The 23,974-nt window shown below is 43.3% G+C and overlaps 1 protein-coding gene across 6 annotated transcripts in view; it reads right to left on the reverse strand.

Moving 5' to 3' along the window:
* Positions 1 to 23,974, reverse strand: part of LOC133390575 (solute carrier family 23 member 1-like) — a 65,351-nt gene that overhangs the window by 36,378 nt on the left and 4,999 nt on the right. For 2 of the 6 annotated variants that reach the window (XM_061639450.1, XM_061639448.1), the window contains exon 2: positions 9,904 to 9,985. The exons of 2 other annotated variants lie outside the window; for them this stretch is intronic. The gene's annotated coding sequence lies outside the window, so the exon portion shown is untranslated. Of the gene's footprint in view, positions 1 to 717; positions 739 to 6,447; positions 6,508 to 9,903; positions 9,986 to 23,974 lie in introns of those variants that run through there. 2 more of the 6 variants (XM_061639451.1, XM_061639454.1) reach the window with 2 other exon arrangements.

Genomic DNA, 23,974 nt, shown 5'->3' on the forward strand with positions numbered 1-23,974 from the left:
GCCGAATAACAAATTCATTTTTTAGACTGAGCACCATTACAAAAACACAACTGCAGTTGTTTACTGTGAAACGGGAAAGAAACTCCAAAACTTCTATGGAGCTGATAACATTGGGTTGTATTCAACTAAGCCCTACTCAGAGTAGACCCATTGAAATCAATGAGTCTAAGTTAGTCATATCTAGTAATTAAAAAAAACTTTTTTAAATTAAAATTTCAAAATAAATCAATTATACAGAATATACTTGAACCAATAAGCAATAATCATGTGGAGCAAAGTTAGTCAAATTTCAATAGTTTATTTATTTATTATTTAATTTCTATCCCACCCTGCCTCCCAGCAGTTGAAATGTTGTTGTTGTCGTTTACGACTTATGGAAACCCTATGAATCCTTTTGGATATATTCATAGAGTTTTCATGGTAAGAGGTATTCAGAGGTGGTTTACCATTGGCTTCCTCTATGCCGACGGCACCTGGTATTCCCAGGCCGTCTCCCATCAAAGTACTAACCAGGCCTGACCCTTAGGTTACGAGATCAGACAAGATCGGGCGTGTTCAGGGTAGTACAGTCGTAGGCTAGTTAAGTATAGTAATACAAAAATAAATTTATAGCCAAATACCCTCTCCATAAAGACATTTGCCCTTGCAAGGGTCTCTGAAAGTTGTTGCTTTTATTTACACAGCAGATAAATGGAAACCATAATGTATCAAACTTACCATGTTTGACCAGCCCTTTTACTATCCTTCTGTGCTGAGTGAGATGTTCCAGAAGAGAGCAATGTCCCATATTTTATCAAACTACCCTTGCCTAAGGGGGGCACCTTCACTCTTCCAATATTGAGCTACTTCTACTCGTACCACTGCCAAAAGTATGTATGCCAAACCTCTTTAAAAACAAGAGGGCTGTCCTGTGCACTGTTGAGGGATAATAAAGTCAGGACTGGATCTGGTTTTAAAGTCCTGCCTATAATTTAAGAGATTTTAGTAAACATGGTCCAGAAAGAGAGCACCTTAGGATATTCACACTAAGGATGGAATAGCATGCCCCCTCCAGAAGTTTGGTGAGATGTTGTTAATAAGCAATAGTCAGACTGGAGTCCAGTGCCACCTTAAAATGGTTTTTAAGGATGCCTCTTGAATCCTGGAAGAGGTGGTTTGAAGTGGAGGTTTTTCTCCATATCATTTACCAAATGTCTTCACTGAGTGGCACCCTCAAGTCCCCTACCCATGCAAATTTTAAAGCTCATTGACCATTCAATTAAAAGCTTATAGATTGCAGAATCAATCCCCTTTAATTGATTACCTGATGATAAACATGAATGCTCAAAAGTATTTTGTCAGGGGAGTTCTGTGCTAGTTGAAACCTATTATATTTGAGTCTGTGAAGCTTGTGCCAAAGCACTTCCTCTGAAATGGACTGTCCCCAGTCCACCAAATCTTCAAGCAATAGAGTCCTTTTGATTCCCACCCTGAAAATTTTATTTTATTTATCTCCATTGCAGAGATTGGGATGGTCCAGAAAAGAAATCAGTGGTGATCCCAGAGGCAAAAGCTTCTCACTCCAGTGCTTCCATACCATCCCTGTGTCCTTTACAAGCAGATTGGGCAGTTTCTTTATTAACTCCATGAAGGGCAAAGCTAACAGCAATGGGACAGAGGAAGAGAATTCAATTTGTACTCATGGTATGTGGGTATCTTTTCTAATTATTTGCATTTGTTTGTTCTAACTGAAAAGCATCTTAATATAATTTAAGATTTGACATACCTAGCCCCCTCTGTCACATGGTGATTCCCAAGTTTGGATATGTGGTCAGTTGTCTGCTTTGGATGGGGTCATACTCCCTCTGAAAGAGCAGGTCCATAGTCTGGGGGTGCTCCTGGATCCATCTTTGTTACTAGAGGTCCAGGAGACCTCAGTGGCTAGGAATGCTAAGACAGCTGCGGCCATTTCTGGATAGCCTGACCATTGTTGTCCATGCACTGGTAACCTCCAGGTTGGATTACTATAATGTGCTGTATGTAGGGCTGCCCTTGAGGTTGGGCCAGAAGCTGCAGCTGGTGCAAAATGTGATGGCGAGACTGCTCACTGGGGCAGGGTATCGCCAACATGTCACCCCGTTGCTGAAAGAATTCCACTGACTACCTATTAGCTACCAGGCTAAGTTCAAGGTTCTAGTTTTGGTGTATAAAGCCCTATATAACTTGGGATCAGGATACCTGAAAGACCATCTTAGTCCTTATATACCCTGCGCCCTGCAGGTGAGGCCTCCTACAGATACCATCTTATCAGGAAGTCCATTCTGCACAACATAGGAAACAGTCCTTTAATGTAGTCGCACCTACCCCTTTGGAATTCCCTCCCCTTAAACATTAGACAGTCACTGTCTCTGTTATCTTTTCAGTGCCTACTGAAGACCTTCCTCTTTCAACAAGCCTTTTAATTAGAGACCTTATGTCGGGATTTCAGATCGGGATCCTGAAAGTGCAGTAGGAGAGAGTGGGGAGGGGGATTTGGGATTCCAGGAATTGCAGATGGGGAGAGAAGAGGAAGGGGACAGGAGAGAGATGCCAACAAAGACCTTGGAATTCCAACGGCCGAAGATTCATCCCTGCCAGTTCTCACGCCTCCCTTCGCGCCGCAGGGAGGGGGGTGGGAGGAGGAGTCGGAGGAAGGAGGATTCCTAACCCCACCTCAACCCAGCAGTCCTGGGAAGAAGCCGCAGCCCGGCTCTCCATCCCCTGCCCCCCACGTGCTGGATACGGAAGTCAGCACTTCAGAAGGGGAGGGGCCCAAGGATCCCCCGTCTCCTCGAGCCTGGCTAGGCAAAGACGGGATGAGCAGAAAAGGGGAGAAGGAGGGGGATCTCTCAGGAGAAGTGCGAGGTTACGCGCCCGCCTCCCTCCTTCATAAGGGTCGTAGAGGCGGGAAAACCTTGCTCTGTCAACTTTCTTTCAACGCTGCAGGATCAGGTAGTTAGGGAAGTTAGTGATTTAGAATAGAGGTTTGTATGAAGCGCAGCAAATATAACGTTGATATCTCCTTAATAAAGAAAGAATTTCTTACATCATCGAGTCTGGTCATTGAGTCCCAGCCTGGGCGCGACACCTTATCCCAGTCTGCATCTGTGTTGGAATTGCTTTTTAATATATTTTTAAACCTTTTTTTTTAAAATGTTTTTAAAGCTTTTAAAAATGTTTTTAAAATTTGTTTTAATATGGTTTTAATGTTTTGTTTTAATATATTTTAAAGTCTGTTTTTATGTTGTTTTAAAGTGTTTTTCATGCTTTTGTTTGCCGCCCTGGGCTCCTACTGGGAGGAAGGATGGGATATGATATGAAATAAAAAAATTAATAGTCTGTACAGAACATGGTTACCGATCTTGCTGCACCTCCCCCGGGCCATAAATCTGTTTAGCAATTTTTGGCACGAATCTGAAGTGGCTGTACTTGAAACAGATATAAAAACTTAGGATAAATCTTGACATCGGCTATCCAGCCCAGCCATGATAAATTTAGATGTCTCCACTTTAGTAGTTCTTGTGAAACTGCATTGTACATGCAACCTAAATTTCTTTCGTGCAATTGCTGCAAATCTCTAAGTAGGATGATTCCTCGATATCTGAAGTCCCCATGAATGGAGAAGCCAGTTCTGCTCTTCTTTGGGTAGACTTAATAGCATGACAACAGATTTGGCGCTGTTCACCTCCAATCCAGCCACTTTTCAGAAGTCATTAAGAGCTACATTCAATCACGGCAAAGTGCTGAGGTTTAGCAAGGTGTTGTCCACAAATAAATTGATCTTATGCTCCTCTCCCCTAATCCTAATGCCTTGTATTTGTGGATCATCTCTAATTTGGATATCTGGTGCTTCAATTACTAAAGCGAACAATGAGGGTTAGAGGGGGCACGCTTGCTTAGTTCCCCTCCCTAACAAAACTGATGAGACCCACGGAGATGCTTTCAATGTTCCTCAGACAATTGTCGCAGATGTGTCCTTGTAAGAACTCCGTTATCACTTCCCCAATGGGTTGTCCGAGAATATAAGGAGGAATAAAATTCTTCAAACTCTGCACAAATATCTTCTGGGGTGTAACAGAATGATCCTTCTCTTTTCCACAACTGCAGGATAAGGTTTTGTGCTTTCCATTTTTTAAGAGCATGGGCTAACAGGCATGAAGCTTTATCCCCAAACACATAGTATTTGCTCTTTAAATGAGCTATTGCTACATTAATTCATGCCCTCTCCATCCAAAGTTTGTAACTCAAAGCACTTTTGTCTACATCTCCAGTAAGTTTTATTGGATCCTGTTTGTATATCTTCCAGTTCCAACTGTTGAATATCTGCTACAGTAGCCTGCCCCATCCCCTACCTGTCCTTCCTCGGCCTACAAGTTTTGCTGATGCAGTGGCCCCAGACCACTGCCTTCATTGCATCCCACAGCAGGGATGTATTATGCCGAGGATTGAGTCTTCCGGGAAATACGCCTCTATAGTATTTTTTAGGTTGTTCTGGGTCACTGCATCAGCCAGCAGGTCTGTTAAGAACAATATGTGAGGGCAATTGGGAAGACTTGTTTGAGAGAGCATTGCAGAGATTAGCAGTGCTTGGAAAAGTTACTTTTTTGAACTACAACTCCCATCAACCCAATCCAGTGGCCATGCTGGCTGGGGCTGATGGGAATTGTAGTTTTAAAAAGTAACTTTTCCAAGCTGAGATTAGAGTGTGGTCAGAGACAGTGATTGCTCCAAAGCATGGCATCAACTACTTGGGGCCACAAGCCTCTTGAGATGACTATGTAATTGATACAGGCAGAGCTTGGAAAAGTTACTTTTTTTGAACTACAACTCCCATCAGCCCCAGCCAGCATGGCCACTGGATTGGGCTGATGGGAGTTGTAGTTCAAAAAAGTAACTTTTCCAAGCTCTGGACAGGAATGGGATCTAAAACTGTGAGAAACAAATGGATAGTCTCTCTGGGGTGAGTGAAGTGACCTCCACAAGTCCATCAGGTCTGAGTTAGTGAACAAGTGAAAGAGGGAGCACAAACACACAATAAAGGGAATGTAAGTTGAGCTGTTAAAATGCATGATAAACAGGCATTGTGCACATTAACCAGGCCAAAATCAACATTTTTTTCAGCAGTTCAGCTTCCTTTTCACCATTCCCACCTGTTTCCGTCAACTGAGCAGCGTGAGAGGGGGCTGTTTCAGGGAGAGGAAAATTTTAAACCTTCCCTCCCATGACTCTGATGGAAATTGCCCCTCTCCACTTCTATTAAGCCAAGGAAAAGACTTAATAGCAGTGCGAGGTCAATCACTGTGGGAATCACTGTGGGAATCTGTGGGATTTGACCAGCTGAGGAAGGTTGAAGTAGCAGGGGAAAGGGGGTGGGAAAGAAAAAGTGTGAAATACCTCTCATCCTATCTGCTGCGGTTTCTGACCCAATCTACTGCTAGCTTGGGAAGCACCAAGTGTAGGGCTGGCAAAGCTCCTTGTGCTGCCGTTGTGCTGGCTGGCTGGCACTTGGGAAGCACTGTGTGAGGGCTTTGACAGGAGGGCAGAGCAATCCACCTGCCAATAATCTGATATCATAATGACATAAGATGACTGGCAGGTGGGTTACTCCGCCCACCTGACAAAGTTGCACTGTGGCCGTGGGGACAGCTCTCTGGACCAGGGCTAAAAAGATCCCCACCCCTGTGGTAAACCATGGTTTATTGTAACATTCAATAATAGTATCAAAGACCTAGGCCGAGTATACACAACACTGTGTTCTAGAATCAATGGAGACTGAGTGCTTGTTTTTTCTACATAGTCCACACATAATCTAGACTTTTTGTGTATTTTTTGTCCCTGAAAAGTGCTTCTTGAGAAACTAGTTTTGTTCTGAAAATAAATGTTCCTTGCAGATTAATTCTGCATTACCTTGCAGTGTGTCCATTTGAAAAAAGATTAAAACAGATGTAGGAGGTCCTGGCAATGTGAGGAAGGTTGCATCCACACCTGTCCACATTAAATTGTGGGTGGGTATATACCGCTTCCTTCTGAATTCACCTGGGGCATGTGCATGGAGGAAAAAGTATGGATAACCTAATCATGGGGAGGGTTTTCAAATGTCCATCAAACACAGCCTTGAAAATGGCAGGATCTAGAATCAATCTAGACTGAAAGCAGCATAATGAGGATGAACTATTCTGGATTGAGAAAAACTGTATTTTTTTTGTTACAAACAGGTTAGTGTGTATGCAGCCACAGACAATGACAACAGAATGAAGCAATGAGTGCCACCTAGAGGCAGAAACTCAAGAACAAATGGAATGACTTTGTATCAGCAGTTTTAACCAGCTAATCAATAACAGAACCAGCTAGGCAAGTTGCAAACCCCACCAATAACTACCCCAGAAGAAATACTCCAACCAGATATTGATATTATTTTCTGATAACCACCTTGTGCTTAGATGAATGATGTGGCAGCTCCTGAAAATCAAGCAGCTCATCACTCACTCTCTGTGAAATGCATTAAAATATTGTATTAGTTCTAGCCTTTCTAATTTTACTGTCCCATGTCATGAAATAGTTTTCTAACTCCAACAATCCATACTGCCATTAGAGGCACTAATGCTGCCCTTGAATGATATCTTTAAGCTACATGACAAGGTCAGCAGGATATATACTGGAGAGATGGGAGAGTAACATAATATGGGAATTTTAAAAACCAGGCAGATCAGGTGTCTACCAATTATCAGCCAGAATAAAGAGTCCTGCTCTGCACAGAGTCCTGAGGAAGTAGCAAGTACAGCTGCAATGAGTGATACAAGGGAAGGCTGTAGTTACCAGAATCTTATAACTAAAGGATAGCAACCTGTTGTGCCTCAGCAGATAAAAGGATCCTGGAAGGCCCTGCTGAGGAAAAAGTAGTGGTTGTAGTGCCTTTGGTTATGGTTAAGCCCTTAGTGGGAAGCCCATTGACAGAGTTTTTGAGGTGGTCTATACCAGTGGTTCCCAAACTTTTTTCCCCCATGGACCACTTGAAAATTGCTGAGGGTCTTGGTGGACCACTTACTCATTTTGATGCTTCCTATAGCAATTGTAATGCACTGTGCTAGATGCTGTATGATTTTGTATTGTATTTTTATTGCTTCTTTTATATATATTGTGTTTTATTGTATTCCATAAAATTCAGATTGTAATACAATAAAATACAATACAAGAATTAAAAGAAGCAATTTAAATATTCGTACTGATTTTAATTTTATGTGATGGATGTGCCGTCTTCAATCACAAATTCATAGATATGCCTTGGACTGTCTGAATGTACCCATGGACCACTGGTGGCCCACAGACCACATTTGGGGAACCCCTGATCTAAACTATAGGAAGCCACTTTGGGGTAGGGATGGAAAGATCTTTCAGTATCAGTTCTCTCACTTTCTTATTTTTCCAATCTTAAATTCAATTGTCCACATTTTGCAGCAATTTGCTATTTATGTTTAAAATCCTCATGAAAATTCTTCAGCATTTTAGTGCAATTTTCTCTTAATAAATACATTTTATGCAGTTTTGACTAATGTACACATTTTTACAAGCATAATGCATTTTGTATGTTATTTTATTATGTCAAATTTCCCCTAATATATATGTATTTTTGTCAACATTGGTTGGAGAACTGCACTGCAAATTCAAATAAGTGCAACTTTCGAAGGATGGCTGTGTTTTAGTTCTCATATTGTTTCGGAAAGTGCAAATTTGATAGATTCAGCTTTAAATGCAAACTGAATTGAATTTCTCCCCTACCTTTACTTAGGGATCCATCATAGGTTTAATAATCCAGAGTTCTGGTCTAGCTAACAAATGGCAAGGCCTCACTTTATGCTTGCTAAAAGGCTAAAACACAACAGATGACCTCAGTGGCATTTGATAAGGGGATACACACCTAGCTATAACTTACTTGCAGAAGATGGGTATTGAAAAAAATTAATCACCATGAGAAATGCACCTTCAGAACACTAATATCAATTATGTCATATACACCATGTGCTTAGAAATCACTTTCAACTGGACAATGATAATGGGTATCAAATGCAGACAGAACATACCAGAAAGACACATTTTAGGTACATGCCATATTGATCTGACAAAAGGTAGAGAAAACACAGTCCTTAAATTAGGGCAAACATGTCAAACACATGTTAGAAAAATGAGAAGCTGGGGAAGGTATATAACCACTAGGAAGACCACAGCACTTTGCAATACAACATCAAAAAATCTGCTCATATTAGCTGAGATTACTTCTTTCTACAGAACAAGACAACCTGGGTTTGCTAGCCACAAGTGGCAACCAATTCAATAGTTCATCCAGGTGCCAGAAGCTGCTATGACTGACATGAGTTGGTTCTAGAACAGGGCTTAATTATGTCAAAATTTCACTAAGTTGCTGAGGAGGATCCCAATTTAGCCCAAGGTAGAGACACTGGCAATAGTGGTTGAAGGGGTAGCAAGGAATGAGAGACTGGTGAGCTGCCTACCCCAGACTGTGAGGCAGCATGGTAGATTAGAATAATTTGTGATGAGAAGACAAGAGAACACAGATAGTAACTTCCCAAAGACACTAAATATTGGTTTTATCCACTGCTTGTGATAACTCCTGTGCTAACCACCTTGTGGGGGGAGGGGGCAGACCCTTGACCATGGTTCTTCTGTCCCCAAGTTCACATAACTTGGCTTTATATTGTCATTTGAAATGTCCAACTACTCCACTGTCTTTTATGTTTTTAAAACTCCATCTCACCAAGTAGCAATGCACATAATGGAACTTATGGAAAGGACCATAAGAAGGCACCATTTTTTCCTCATGTAGAAGATTACACCCACATATTTTCCAAAAGCGTATACTACTGTATAACATCAAAGCTTAGGTTATAACCAGAAAACTACTGAAACTGTTAGGAAGCAGGATTATCCCAAAAGTACTGGCAGACTATGGTGCCTGATTGTCATGGTTGTTCAAAGAGTTTTGGTATCAGAGCCTTAAGAACCTCTTTGTATAATGCTCAGTCATATGGTCTAGTGGAGTAGTTCAACAGAACATTAAAAGGGATGCTCCACCAATTAGTATCCCCTTTTGTTTGCAATTAGAGAAGCCCTGCAAGAAACAACAGAGCATTCTCCCTTTAAGCTATTATTTGGACAAACTAACCAGGACAACCTTGGACACTGGCCTAATTCACACATAGGAGTGAACTAGGGTTGCCAGGTTCAGGGCCTGAGACTGATCCTGTATCTTTAGGAGAACAGAAAGTCAGCCAAGTGCAGATGTTCTTGCAACCCTGTAATGGGAAAACCCACAAAGTAGAATTCTCCCTTCCCCAGCACAGCTTTTAAAGATACAGAAGACCTATTAGAGGCTGGGCCTGTCAACCAAGTGGTCTTCTGTATCTTTAAAAGTTGTGCAGGCGAAGGGAGAATTCTACTTTGTGGGTTTTCCCATTACAGGGTTGCAAGAACACCTGCACTTGGCTGACTTCCTCTTCTCCTAAAGATACAGGATCAGTCTCAGGCCCTGGACCTGGCAACCCTAGAGTGAGCTGTTGTTTAGCTTCACATCTGAACACAACCACTGTGTAAACAATAGGAATGCCAACTGAAGAGCCCTGGCCAATGCTACCGTACTCCATGGTATTCACACTATTGGTATGTCTACCTTATTTGGCCAAAACCCAAGTCCAGCAGTTTCTAGTTTTTACAGAATACTACCAGAGGTTTATCCTCATGTTTGCTTGTAAAGCTACATCAATGACTTGATAAAGGACAGTTGAAGAAGTTCATGTAGACACAAGCAAAGAAGGCTGTACACCAAAAATTAAGGAAAGACTTGGTTTAGTTGCCTAAAATGGTATGACTTACCCAGTAAGATACAAGACTTCAGGACTCTGTCAGCTTCCTTGCTTTCTGAGCTCATAGGTGTGTCTTTAAATATCCAGTCAATCTAGTTTCCCAATATGTCATGAGCAAAAAAGTTGAAGTTAAAGTTTAACTTTTACTGACAATTTTGTATCACACTGAAAACAATAATGAAGATAATGAAAGAAATGGTAACAGTGAACTGGACATATTATTATGATTGTTTTAGTGAGGTGAATAAACTTAATGATCAAGACAAGAAGAGTTCCAAGATGTCAATGACAAAATGGATAATGATCAAATAAGAACATGACAATTGCATCTAAAGAGCCAGAAGTACATTTAAAAAGATAAGATTCTTCTCTTTAGGTTGCCAAGACAGGTGTTACTTACAGATTTCATTACAGATAAGATGACTCAGGAAGTTAGAGAGGCTGTGTGACCAGTGTAATAACAAAACCAACAAATAACTCAGGTACAGAGTCTTTTCATGTCCAATTGTCTCTATAACCTACAAAGCACAAGTCTAAACAGTACCACTCAGATCATATTACTAATTAACCTCTAGGCCCCTAGATAGAGCATCTCTCCAAAATGAATAATGAGCTGTAATGGTGGTTTGTGACACTCCCCACCTCTATTTACAAATGCAAGGAATGGAAACCAAATTCCCACATAATTATCCTGTTTGACTATCTCTCTCATCCATCTCTTGTAGTGCATGAGCTTCTCTGAGAGGGCTATTTGCCTATTCTCCTATATTACCCTTCCACTGCCAGTCCAGTTTTGTTTTCCAGTATGTGGCTATCTCCATCATTGTTGCTGCCAAAACCAACCTCACCAGTTACCAGTTATTAACTATCAACCCTACCACATCCTGAAACTCTACAAGCCTCTTACCAAGCCCTTCTCCTGCAGACACTGGATTCTTCAATGACAACGAAATATAATCTGCAAATAGACTGATTTTATGGGTCCCTCCCTAATTTCCACACTATAGCCACTACAAACAGAAGCCACTACAAACAGAAGGCACACCTGTCTTGATCCACTGTATACGCCCATTGGCAAAGAATCTAACACTAGATTCTCAATAAATCTGATAAATCAGATGCATAAACCTGCCCCCAAAAGTTAATTTGGCCAAGAACTTAAATAGGAATCTCAGCTCTACATGATCAAAGGGCTTGAAAATGTCTAACTATAAAAGTGCCACCAGATTCTTATTTTTATTTCCAAAATAAAGAATATTTAATGCCCTTCTAAACATATCAGCCATTTGCCACTTAGGTATAAATTCTGCTTTATCTACCCCAATGTTGCTTGTTATGATCCTGTTCATTCCATTAATCAAAATTGCAGAGTATTTTTGAATCCAGCTTCAGTAACATAGTAGGGTGGCATGACCCCAGAGACACAGGATCTTTACCTGACTTTGGCACTACTATCAATCTTATCTGTCTTCACAACTCTGCAATTGCCTTTCTCCAAAATATTACTGAATAATTTGACTAATTCTGATGCCAGGACTCCACTCTTAAGTTTTTAGATCACCTCCTTAATTTCTTGCTCCCTGACAGGTTCATTTAAATAGTCCCTGTGGTCCTGTGGCAATGGAATGTAACATTTTATCCAGATAAGATTCAATGATCCTCAAACTGGGACTGTCTGATCTATAGAGGCTTCTATAAAACCCATGAATGCTTTATTGATTTCTTTTCCTTTATATTTTCTTTTAAGATATGCCACAGATCTATGGATCATCCATGATGCTGATCCACATGAGGGCCTTCTCAGTGGTGGTTCTCATTTGTAGAATGCCTTCCTGGTGAGGTGTGTCTGTTTCCCTCACTAATGACGTTCGGGAGGAATTGAAAAACATCCCTGTTCACCCGGGCATTTGATGGCTAAAATACACTGTTCCCAACCTTGAAATTATTAGCTGTGAGAGTATGCAACTGTTTTTAGACATTTTTAATGTTTAAATGTTTTAATTTTTGTAAAATTTAATTGTATTGTTTTATTACTTTGTTGTATGCCTCCCTAGGCTCCTTTGGGAGGAATGCTGAGATAAAAAAAATATTCCTCGCCTTCATTTCCTCTCAGTGTTTCCCAACCTCTTTTTATTTTTTTGTTGCTGGACTACAACTCCCATCAGCCCCAGCCAGCATAGCTGGCTGTTGCTGGGCATTTTCCCATAAGCATAGGATTCAAACCTTAGCCTTTGTTCCTCAATGTGATGGTGTTACCTGAAGTTGAGGTTCCATTTTACCACTTGCTATCCAAGCTATATATCTATGGGGAGATGTGAAACCATTAAGTTATCTTGCTGTTTACCTCTTTGTAAGTATAGACTGGGCTAGATAGTTTTTTTATTTTTGTCTGTGATTATAACTCTGTGTATTGTTACCTGGCCCTCAGGGGTGTTGGTTTTAAGGAACCAATTTGCTGCTATTTTTGTGCACTTATATTTTATTTAATAAAGCTACTTCTTATTTAGCTGTGTGTGTTCGCAGAGGAGGAGTGTGGCCCTGAATCCAATACTTTGGCTACTTAACCACGGACTACCATATATTTGAGTATTTTGTTTAAGACTCCAGGACAAGGCGTGCTGTTTTGGCTCTTGTCTGTTGGAATCCTTGGCAGGTCTATTTCTGGCACTTTAGGTTTCCCTTGGCCCAGAGTTGTTGACCAAGTTAAGGAGTGGTGGCAGTCTACCTACCTTGCAGAGCTGGTGTTGTTGTACACAGCCCTGGTAAGGGAGGCATGGGTCTGTGCCTTGCTAGGATCAATTGCCCTAGGTTTGGGAACTGAGTTCTGGGACTGAACTGAGGGGAAGCTGGTTCATGACAGTGTAAGCTTTTGCTTCACTGCTAAGTGCTGCTTTCCAAATGCAGAACCTCCTGACTACAACTTTGTATGTGTCCCACGTCACTGCATTGTTCTCTCTCATATCTGCATTTTGAAATAACTTCTTGGTTTCCTCCTTAATCTTATATATTATCTCTTGTTTTGTTTTGCAAGGAATGCTATGTTTAACCTCCACAAAGAAGAATGCAGCATAAATGTTGCTAACCCAGTGTCTGATCAAGACAGGGTGAAGTTTCCAATATAGGCCTCCTCCCCACTCTCTGCCAACCAATTAAAAAGGTTAAGAGTTTGTCAATTATAGAATAAGACGTGTGTCTATTAAAGTACAAGGTGCGGTCCTTCACCCCTGGATTAATTCCCTGCCCCAATATCTACCAGATCGGAGCCACACCAGAGTGTGGTGTAGTGGTTAAGGTGTTGGACTACGACCTTGGAGACCAGGGTTTGAATCCCCACACAGCCATGAAGCTCACTAGGTGACCGCATGTCACTGCCTCTCAGCTTCAGAGGAAGGCAATAGTAAACCACCTCTGAATACTGCTTACCATGAAAACCCTATTCATAGGGTCGCCATAAGTCATAATCGACTTGAAGGCAGTCCATTTCCATTTTCCATCTACCAGATCATACCCTTGCAATCAATCCTTCATCCCTGCTCCCACCTTTGTTCCTCTCTTGCCCCTTTTACTGTTCAGTTTGCCATCACATATAATGACCCCAATCAACGTCAAACCCATCCCCTATTTTAAAACCTTTGGGAACATCCAGTGTTTGACTCAGAAATTCTGTTTGATCCACATTTTGACAATACACTGAACCTAATGTGACAACATCATCCCCAATTCCCCCCCCCCCACATACACAAAGATATACCTCTTTTTCAGGTCTGGCAGCACTTCTGTATATGCCCACAGGCATTTTTTGAATAGTATTATAGTTACCCTTTTAGGACCCAGGGATACAGATTTACTCTGAGTCAGGACCCTTTCAACACACACAACCCAACTGAGCCTTGCTTCCAGTGGCATCGCTAGAGGGGTGCGGGGAGTGTGGACTGCACCTGGGTGACACCATGAGGGGGGTGGCAGCCAGAGCCGTCCCGTCACGGGGCATGGCGCCCATGCCGTTGCCCAGCAAAGGAGCCGAAAAATGCTCCGGGTCGGCGTCAGAGCAGCCAACTCCTCCTCCTTGGAGGCAGGTGGGCAGGCGAGACCAGGAGCAGCGTCAGCGGGGCAAGGGAGGCGCACCGGCATCCCCAGGCCTGCTTCTCCAGCTGGGTGCCCCTCCGGCACGCACCCTCCCAGGGGCATGGGTGGCTGGCCTTGTGCACACGCGCTCAACAGGACATTTGGGGGCTCGCCAAGGAGTTACCGCACCGGGTGACACCAACCCTAGTGACGCCACTGCTTGCTTCCAGTGTATTTCTTGTTAAACAAATAAACACAACAACAACAATGTCCAGCTTGTCATTTTTCGGAGCTGCCCCTAGCCTAGCCTGCCTAACTGGTGAACCTAGCCCTTGAACATTAAATGAAGTAATCTTCAAATTATCCGTCACAACTATTTAATTCTCTGCTGTTGACTCTGAGACCCTCTCCCCTCACATTTGGTTTGCCCTCCAATTTTTCCTCCACCAAGGCTCTAGAACTTCCCCACAAACTAAAACCCTGATGCTTCCTAAGGAAAGAGGGGCCCAACAAGCCAATCCTTCTTAATAGGCTATTTTGCCCTTTACTGTTAGGAAACCCAGCCTTGACTTTTCTCCTAATTGGAATCCTCTCCACATATGAATTGTTGCTCCTAAAGCCCAGCTCTTTCAAGCATAACTGAGGCTTCCAAGCTCATCACAGCCAAGAACAATTTTGATTTGACAGTCAATTTAAAGGGGAACCTTCAGTGATACACTAGCTTTTACTCTTGCAGCATCTTTGGAAATGGTGTGGTCAGCCTCTGTTTTAGGTGAAAGATTTTGGGATATGTAGACAGTCACATCTTGATATTTCAACATTCTAAAGTTCTGCAGTGCTTAGTACACTTGTTCTTTAGCCTTAAAATGATTGAATGGCTGTCCACCATTCTGTGATTTCTGACCCAATGCTCTATGGACACTTTCCAAAACATTAACATTGAGCTGAAACTTTTAAGTGCAGGCTATTTATCCATGCACAAGGAGAAGTGCCTACATCCCCTTCTCTAATTCTAAGTCCACAAAATCAAAGATTCCTGCTACACTCAAGTTCTCCTGGTCCTCCAGGCATAGTTTTATTTCCCTCATGTCTACCTTAAGCCTGAATTTGATCAGGAATACCATGGTCTGAATGATCCTGACTTTGGTGTTCAGTGATACATCTTTGGATTTCAGGACCTTTTCTAGTTTTCTCATAGCTGCCCTCCCCAGTCCTAGCATTCCTCTGATTTCTTGATTATTGTCTCCCTTTTGGTTAATGACTGTACCAAGGTATTGATAATCCTTGACAAGTTCAATGTCCTCATTGTCAATTTTAAAGTTACATAAATCTTATATTGTCATTACTTTAGTCGTCTTAATGTTCAGCTGTAGTCCTGCTTTTGTGCTTTCCTCTTTAACTTTCATCAGCATTTGTTTCAGATCACTACTAGTTTCTGCTAGTAGTGTGGTTTCGTCTGCATATGTTAAATTATTGATATTTCTCCCACCAATTTTTACACCTCCTTCCTCTAGATCCGAACCCACTATATGTTCTGCATATAGATTAAACAAATGGGATGATAAAATACACCCCTGTCTCACACCCTACCCAATGGGAAACCAGCTGGTTTCTCCATATTCTGTCCTTACAGTAGCCTCTTGTGCAGAGTATAGGTTGCGCATCAGGACAATCAGATGCTGTGGCACCCCCATTTCTTTTAAAGCGTTCCATAGTTTTTCATGATCTACACAGTCAAAGGCTTTGCTGTAATCTGTAAAACATAGGGTGATTTTCTTCTGAAATTCCTTGGCCCGTTCCATTATCCAATGTATGTTTGGGATATGATCTCCAGTACCTCTTCCCTTTCTAAATCCAGCTTCGACGTCTGACATTTCTTGCTCCATATATGGCAAGAGCCTTTGTTGTAGAATCATGAGCATTATTTTGCTTTCATGGGATATTAAGGCAGTAGTTCAATAATTACTGCATTCCCTGGGATCCCCTTTCTTTGGAATTGGGATGTATATTGAATGCTTCCAGTCTGTGGGCCATAGTTTTCTTTTCCATATTTGTTAACAAATTTTTGTGAAAATTTGGACACATTCCGTCTCAGTAATTGTAGCAACTCTACTGGTATGCCATCTATTCCTGGTGATTTGTTTCTTTCAGGTATTTTAGGAGCAGCTTCCACCTCACATTCTAAAATTTCTGGTTCTTCATACAGTTCCTCTGTGAATGAATCTGTCATCCTTGCATCTCTTTTATATATTTCTTCAGTGTATTGCTTCCGTCTTGGTCAGTCAGTGTGTTCCCCTGTTGATTATTCAACATCCCTACTCTTGGTTTGAATGTCCCTTTCATTTCTCTAATCTTTTGGAATAGGGCTCTTGTTCTACCTTTTGTGTTATCCTCTTCCATGTCTGTACAATAATTATTCTAGTAGTTCTCTTTGTCCCTATGTATTAGTCGCTGTATTGTTGTATTTTGGGTTCTGACCTTGTTTCTCTCTCCTTTCGCTTTTGCTTTCCTTCTCTCTTTAACCATTTTAAGAGTTTCTTTAGTCATCCATTGAGGTCTTTGCCTCTTTTTAACTAGAGATATTGTCTTTTTGCATTCTTCCCTGATAATGTCTCTGACTTCACTCCATAGTTCTTCTGGTTCTCTATCAGCTAGGTTTAAAGCCTCAAATCTGTCCCTTGTTTGATCTTTAAATTCTTCTGGGATGTTATTTAGATTGTATTTTGGCATTATGATTGCTTTGTTGTTCTTCTGTAGCTTTGTTCTGATTTTCGATATGACCAGTTCATGATCTGTACCGCAGTCTGCTCCTGTTCTTGTTTTCGCACAAAGTATGGAACCTCTGCATCTTCTCCTACCAATTATATAATCAATTATATTCCTATATTGACCATCTGGTGATGCCCACATGTACAGTCATCTTTTTGGTTGCTCAAAAAATATGTTTGCAAGAAACAAATTACTGGCTACATTTCTAACTTCTAAGCCCCATTTCCCAACAATGTCTAGTTCTTCTCTGTTCCCTACTTTTACATTCCAGTCCCCCATGATTATCAGAGCATCTTGCTTTGGTGTGTGATCAATTTCTTCCTGTACTTCTGCATAAAATCTTTTAATTTCCTCTTCTTCTGTGTTTGCTGTTGGAGTATAGACTTCTATGATTGTTATGTTAAGTCTCATTGATACCACTCACTCAGACCTTGTGTTATATTAGAGCAACCCTGCTTCTTATTAATTTATCATTTCCTGCATAAAATATTTTGTAGTTTCCTGATTGGAAGTGTCCCATTCTCATCCATTTTAATTATTATTTAATTATGTACGTGGTCATTGTTTCAAACAACCTGCAACGGGGCTCAGGCAGTTAATGGCTGTGCCTTGTTCTGGTCCTCCCCACACCCGCAGGTTTGTTGGTTGCCCTATCAGCCAGCTCTCAGGCCTCCAGATGCTGCTCCTAAACGCCAGATCGGTGCATAATAAGATCTCCCTCATTCACGATTTAATTGTGGATGAGGCAGCCGATCTGGCATGTATAACCGAGACCTAGGTGGGTGAGCAGGGAGGAGTCAGTCTCTCCCAACTATGTCCACCAGGGTACCTGGTCCAGCATTAGGGTAGACCTGAGGGTCGGGGAGGGGGGGTTGCTGTGGTCTATAGGAGCTCCATCTCCCTCTGCAAGCACCCTGTCCATGTGACTAGTCTGGAGTGTTTGCACCTTATGTTGGGTCAACGGGACAGACTGGGGATTCTGTTGGTGTACCACCCACCTCGCTGCCCAACAGACTCCCTAGCTGAGCTGACGGAGGTGGTCTCGGGTGTACTGTTGAGATCCCCCAGACTGTTGGTTATGTGGGATGTCAACATTCATGCTGAGGCCGCCTTATCCGTGGTGGCTCAGGATTTCATGGTTTCCATGACAACCATGGGACTGTCCCAATACGCCATTGGCCCAACACATGTAGCAGGGCATACTCTAGATCTGGTTTTTGCAACTGGACATGGAGTTGGTGATCTGAATGTGGGGAGCCTTACATCAGTCCCTCTGTCATGGACAGATCACTGCTTGCTGAAGTTTAGACTCACAGCAGCTTTTCTCCTCTGGAAGCGTGGGGGACCTGTTAAGTTGGTCTGCCCCCAGAGACTAATGGATCCGGATGGTTTCCAAAGGGCTCTGGGGAGTTTTCCGGCTGATAGGGCTGGCGCTCCTTTCGAAACCCTGGTTGAACTGTGGAATACAGAAATGACCCGGGTGGTTGACATGATTGTTCCTGAGTGCCCTCTCCAGTGTAGAGCTCGTACGGCTCCATGGTATACCCCAGAGCTGAAAGCGATGAAACAATATAGGAGACAGCTTGAGTGCAGATGGAAACGAACTCCTGGTGGATGCAATTATACACTGGTAAGTGCCTATAGTAAGCTGTATTTAGGGGCAGTGAGGGCAGCAAAAAAACAATATTTTGCTGCCACTATCGAATCATCACTCTGCTGCCCACCGGAGCGCTTCAGAATTGTCCGGGGGCTATTATACTCTGGCCCCAGGGACAAGGTAGAACCATCTGAGGCCCGCTGTAATGAATTTGCTAGGCACTTCCAGGATAAAATCTTTAGCATCCGCCAGGACTTACAGTGTTATAGCAGGTAAATCAAGTGAGGTATCCAGAGCACCGCCTTGTCCCGATTTCTTGGATGAGTTTCAGTTGGTGCAGCTTGAGGACATTGACAAGGTGCTTGGACAGGTTCGTGCAACCACTTCTGTGCTGGATCCTTGCCCTTCTTGGTTAATAAAAGCTAGCAGGGATGGAACAGCCGGCTGGGCCAGGGAAGTGATTAATGCCTCTCTGCAAGAGGGGGTGGTCCCTGGCTGCCTGAAAGAGGCAGTAGTGAGACCACACCTGAAGAGACCCTCCCTGAACCCAGAAAATCTTAATAACTATAGGCTGGTAGCAAATGTTCCATTCCTGGGCAAGGTCCTTGAACGAGTGGTTGCGGGCCAGACACTCTTGGATGAGACTAATTATCTGGATCCATTTCAGTCGGGTTTCAGGCCTGGTTTTGGCACAGAAACAGCCTTGGTCACCCTGTATGATGACCTTTGTCGGGAGAGAGACAGGGGGCAGCATTATCATTAAGGGGGTGCAGGGGGTGCGGGCCACACCCGGGGGACACCATGAGGGGGGAGACACCCAGAGCCGCCCCTAGGCAAGGCACCAAGAAGCAGGGCAGGCGGAAAGCTGCCCTGCCCACGCTAACATGTGAGGCATGGGGGAAGAGCAGGGAAGGGTATTGTCGCAGCCGCCGCACCAGCTGGATCTCCCGTGGGGTGGGGCCTCGAGCGGCATTGCAGCCGTTACCAGGCAGGCTAGGCTAGAGCCTGAGGCTGCTGCACCACCACCACCAGGGGTGACTGTTTTGTGTGCCACGTGGAAGGGAAAGGTGAGTTTTGGAGTCTGCCAGTTGGCGCACGGGGCGTTTTGGAGTGCTGAGCTAAGCATGCCTCCAACTCTGCCCAAGCGACACGGGGAGCGCCCTCTGCACCTGCAGCCCTGGCCGGTCTTTGTGCAAGACCTTCCCTTCAGCCCACCCCAGTCTGTAGAGAGGGCCGGCAGCATCTCTTCACCTGCCCTGCTTTCTGACACCCTCCCGAACCTGCCAGCCCGCGTCTCTTTGCGCGCCACGGCACAATCCTGTGCCCAGTAGCCATAAACTCCGGGGCGTCCAAGAAGGGAGGGAGGCTTGCTCCCGATTAATTGAAGGTGGGACCAAGATATGATGGGTTTTTAGAGTCCTTTTTACTACATAAAGTGCTCCTGGATGTAGAAAGCTAACTTCGCTATTAGCAGGCTGCTTTTAGGTTTTTTTCCTGTGTAATACACGCGCGTGCGGTTTTTAAAAAGGGGATTATCCTATTTCCCCCCCCCCACAACTCATCTAAGTTCTCAAGTATAACTGGAATGTATTGCCACCCTGGGTTTTTTTGGGAGGAAGGATGAGGATATAAATTTAATAAATAAATAATGTTTTCATTTTAAAAATGAGGCTAATTTCACTGCGATTGCTTTCCCATTTATCTCACGTGTATGTATATGATTATGATTCCTTGCCTAATGCAAAATACCTCTAGGCAACTTTCAATCAAAATATACAGTACCGCGAATACAAATGTTTAATGTGCATAAACTTCATAAACCAAACTGCAACTGCAAGACCCCGCTGAGTAGAAGTCCAAATAAACACAAACTCCCTGTTCAGAAACAGCAACCTCGATCGACGATATGAAAACCAACGGTAGAGAAGTTAACAGTAGTTAACTCCCGGATGCTATTTTATTTATTTATTAATTTAATTTAATTTTTATACCGCCCATAGCGAGGCTCTCTAGGCGGTGTACATCAAATATAAATATATAAACAGTCAATTTTAAAACCACCTAATCATCAAGACAACAGTTTATACATACAACAAAGACAAAATTAACATAAAAAACCATATTAAATACAAATCAAAAGTAAAAAAAATTCAAAAAAAGATAAAACATATAACTATCTTTACAACATTAATACAAATACTAAAATACTAAAAAATAGAAATATTAAAATATTAAAATGCCTGGGCAAAGAGGAAGGTTTTCACCTGGAGCCGAAAAGATAATAAAGTAGGCGCCAGACATACCTCGTCAGGAAGGGTGTTCCATAGTTCGGGGGCCACTATCGAGAAGGCCCTCTTTCTTGTAGTCACCTTCCGGGCGTCTTTCTGAGTAGGCACCCGGAGGAGGGCCTTCGATGTTGAGCGTAGTGTATGGGTAGGTTCATATCGGGAGAGACGCTCCATCATGCTAAAAAGTGTTTCTGTTGTAAATATGGTTAGACTGCTAAGATTATTTAAAATGGGGGTGGGGAGGGAAGTATTGTAAAGTGGGTGCCAGGCAGAGCATTAAAGGGGGGGGGCTTTGTATTAGTCACCAGTCAGATGGCAAAAGCAGACTTTCTTGCTTGCTTCCATACATGTTTATATGAGCAAACTGGTGATTCTTCTGTAAGCTGGTGAGTTTTGGGGGCTCATTTATGCTGTTTACACAGAAACAGTTTCTTGATGTGTGGTGTGGTTGACTGTTTGGGCTCGCAGATTTCCTTGGAGCTGGCAATAGCTATTGGGGACTGAGTTTGCTGGTATGGCAGTTCAGCCTACCATGGGAGAGATCCTGCAAGGATAGTTGACACATGTCACAGCAGTGGTGTGAAAAAGCTGTTGTGCTCAGCAAGGGGCCATTCTCCATGGCCACCATGTGGGAATGCATGAACTGCTCTTGAGGGCAGGTTCTACCCTAATCACATTTGGGCACTGGAGGCCTCTTCCCAGGTGAAGTTGCCACGCCTGGGTGGTGTTCTGCACTTAACGTTTTTGTACATAGATCAAGAATGCCAAGGTTAGGAGGCGGCATGCAGTTATTTTAAAAATGCCAAGTGTTGCCTCTTTTGTACAGGATAATATTTGTGTTTCATAGGGTAAACTCAAGGATCTTGTGAACATCTTGGCATTTCAAAGTAATGCTCAAATGTGGTTTTTTTCCCCCCCTGCATGCTTTTTGGAAGCTCAGCTTAGAAAATAAAACTTCTCTCCAGGAGTTAAGTTAACCAGATGATTTGTCTGGTGTACCGAGTCCAGTGCTTGACACATTGCACTGTGGCAAATCACAGTCCCATGGTGTTAGTATTTGTATGACACATGTTACTGGAACTGTGTGTACGCTACATGTGCAAATTGCAGTGTAATGAGCATATAACACAAAATGCTTGGCACTTACCTATAAAATTGTTTGGGTGAAGCAGCCATGAAAAGTGACTCCTATCGCAACAGTTTATAATACGGGAAGGGAATTTTTGAGCCACAGCCAAATACTTATTTTATTTACATGTCTATACCACCCTTCAAAAATAGAATTCTTCCCAAGGTGGTTCACATAACATACAATAGGTTACATTAAAAAAAAATCTCAATAAAACAATTCCCTATTATGCGAACTAGCAATCCAACATCAAAAACACACCAGGGCCAGATCAGACAATTGCATCCTCAACCCCAGTTAGTTTCTGTAAGTCAAGGTAAATAGAGGCCTGTTTGAAAAGATCCAGATGTGGTGCCTGCTTAATATTGGCTGCCTGGGTGCTTTCCCACCTAACTTCCTTTGTTGGTGGGCTTCAGACACGGGTACGGGCAGGCTTGTATGGATGTAGGTGAGTCTTTAAGTCACCTGGTCCCAAATAATTCAGGGCTTTAAAGGTCATCGCTGGCATGTTAAATTAAGCGCAGACTATCTAGACGAGAAATTAGGGTTGCCAGGTTCATGGCCTGAGACTGATCCTGTATCTTTAGGAGAAGAGAAAGTCAGCCAAGTGCAGGTGTTCTTGCAACCCTGTAATGGGAAAAACCACAAGGTGGAATTCTCCCTTCTCCCTGCACAACTTTTAAAGATACAGAAGACCTCTTGGAACCTTAGGCAGTGTTCATTTAAAATGGGCCTAGGCAATGCAGTGTGCTCCTGATGCAGTTGGACTAGACCAACCCTGCTTGCGGGCTTCCCCCAGGCACCTGGCTGGCCACTGTGAGAACAGGATGCTGGACTAGATGGGCCACTGGCCTGATCCAGCAGGCTCTTCTTATGTTCTTATTTGCAGAAGAAAGTGGTGGAGAAGCACTAGAACCAGCAGAACAGTGAGTGCTTTTCTACCCTATATCTTAGTGGTAGGCTGAGCATGTGCTTTGCATGCAGAAGGTCCTGGGTTCAATCTTTTGCATGTCCTTGTGAAAGGGAAAAAATATTCTAGGTCGTTTGTGTGATGATCCCAAAGCCCTCTCTCTCTCTCTCTCTCTCTCTCTCTCTGTGTGTGTGTGTGTGTGTGTAGTCTTTCCAACAACCCTTTTTATTGTGCAGGGATATTCTATCATGCCACACGGAGTGCATAAATCAACGAGGCCAAGTGGATGCCAGTGATACATGGGAATTACGATTTACGAGTAGCATTAGTACAAAAAACATTACTAAGGATTCTGTATGGTCTGGTACGGGAGGAGGTCCATGGGGGTGACACCATGAGTTACCGCACCGGGTGACACCAACCCTAGTGATGCCACTGACAGGGGGAGTGTGACTCTGCTGATTCTCCTTGATCTCTCGGCGGCTTTCGATACCATCGACCATGGTATCCTTCTGGGGAGACTGGCTGAGTTGGGAGTGGGAGGTACTGCATTGCAGTGGTTCAGCTCCTACTTGGCAGGTCGCCTCCAGAAGGTGGTGCTTGGGGAACATTGCTCGGCACCCTGGACTCTCCAGTATGGGGTTCCGCAGGGGTCAGTTCTGTCCCCCATGCTGTTCAACATCTACATGAAACCGTTGGGTGCGGTCATCCGGAGCTTTGGAGTGCGTTGCCATCAGTATGCTGATGAAAAGGAGAAATAGAGCTGCGTGTCATCTTCTTCAGGTGAGGCTGTCAATGTGCTGAACCAGTGCCTGGCTGCGACAATGGACTGTATGAGGGCTAATAAACTGAGGCTCAATCCAGACAAGACTGAGATGCTGCTAGTGGGTGGTTCTTCTGACCAGATGGTGGATGTCCAACCTGTCCTGGATGGGGTTGCACTCCCCCTGAAAGAGCAGGTTCGTAACCTGGGGGTTCTCCTAGAACCATCTCTGTCACTTGAGGCTCAGCTAGCCTTGGTGGCACGGAGTGCCTTCTACCAACTTCGGTTGGTGGCCCAACTACGTCCCTATCTGGACAGGGATAACCTGGCTTCAGTTGTCCATGCTCTGGTAACCTGCAAATTAGATTACTGCAATGCACTCTACGTGGGGCTGCCTTTGAATACGGTTCGGAAACTGCAGCTTGTGCAAAATGCAGCGGCCAGATTGGTAACAGGGACCAGACGGTCCGAACATATAAAACCGATTCTGGCCCACTTGCCCTGGCTGCCTATATGTTTCCAAGCTCGATTCAAGGTGCTGGTTTTGACCTATAAAACCT

The sequence above is a fragment of the Rhineura floridana genome, chromosome 8 (genome assembly GCF_030035675.1).
Source record: "Rhineura floridana isolate rRhiFlo1 chromosome 8, rRhiFlo1.hap2, whole genome shotgun sequence".
Classification (NCBI taxonomy): domain Eukaryota; kingdom Metazoa; phylum Chordata; class Lepidosauria; order Squamata; family Rhineuridae; genus Rhineura; species Rhineura floridana.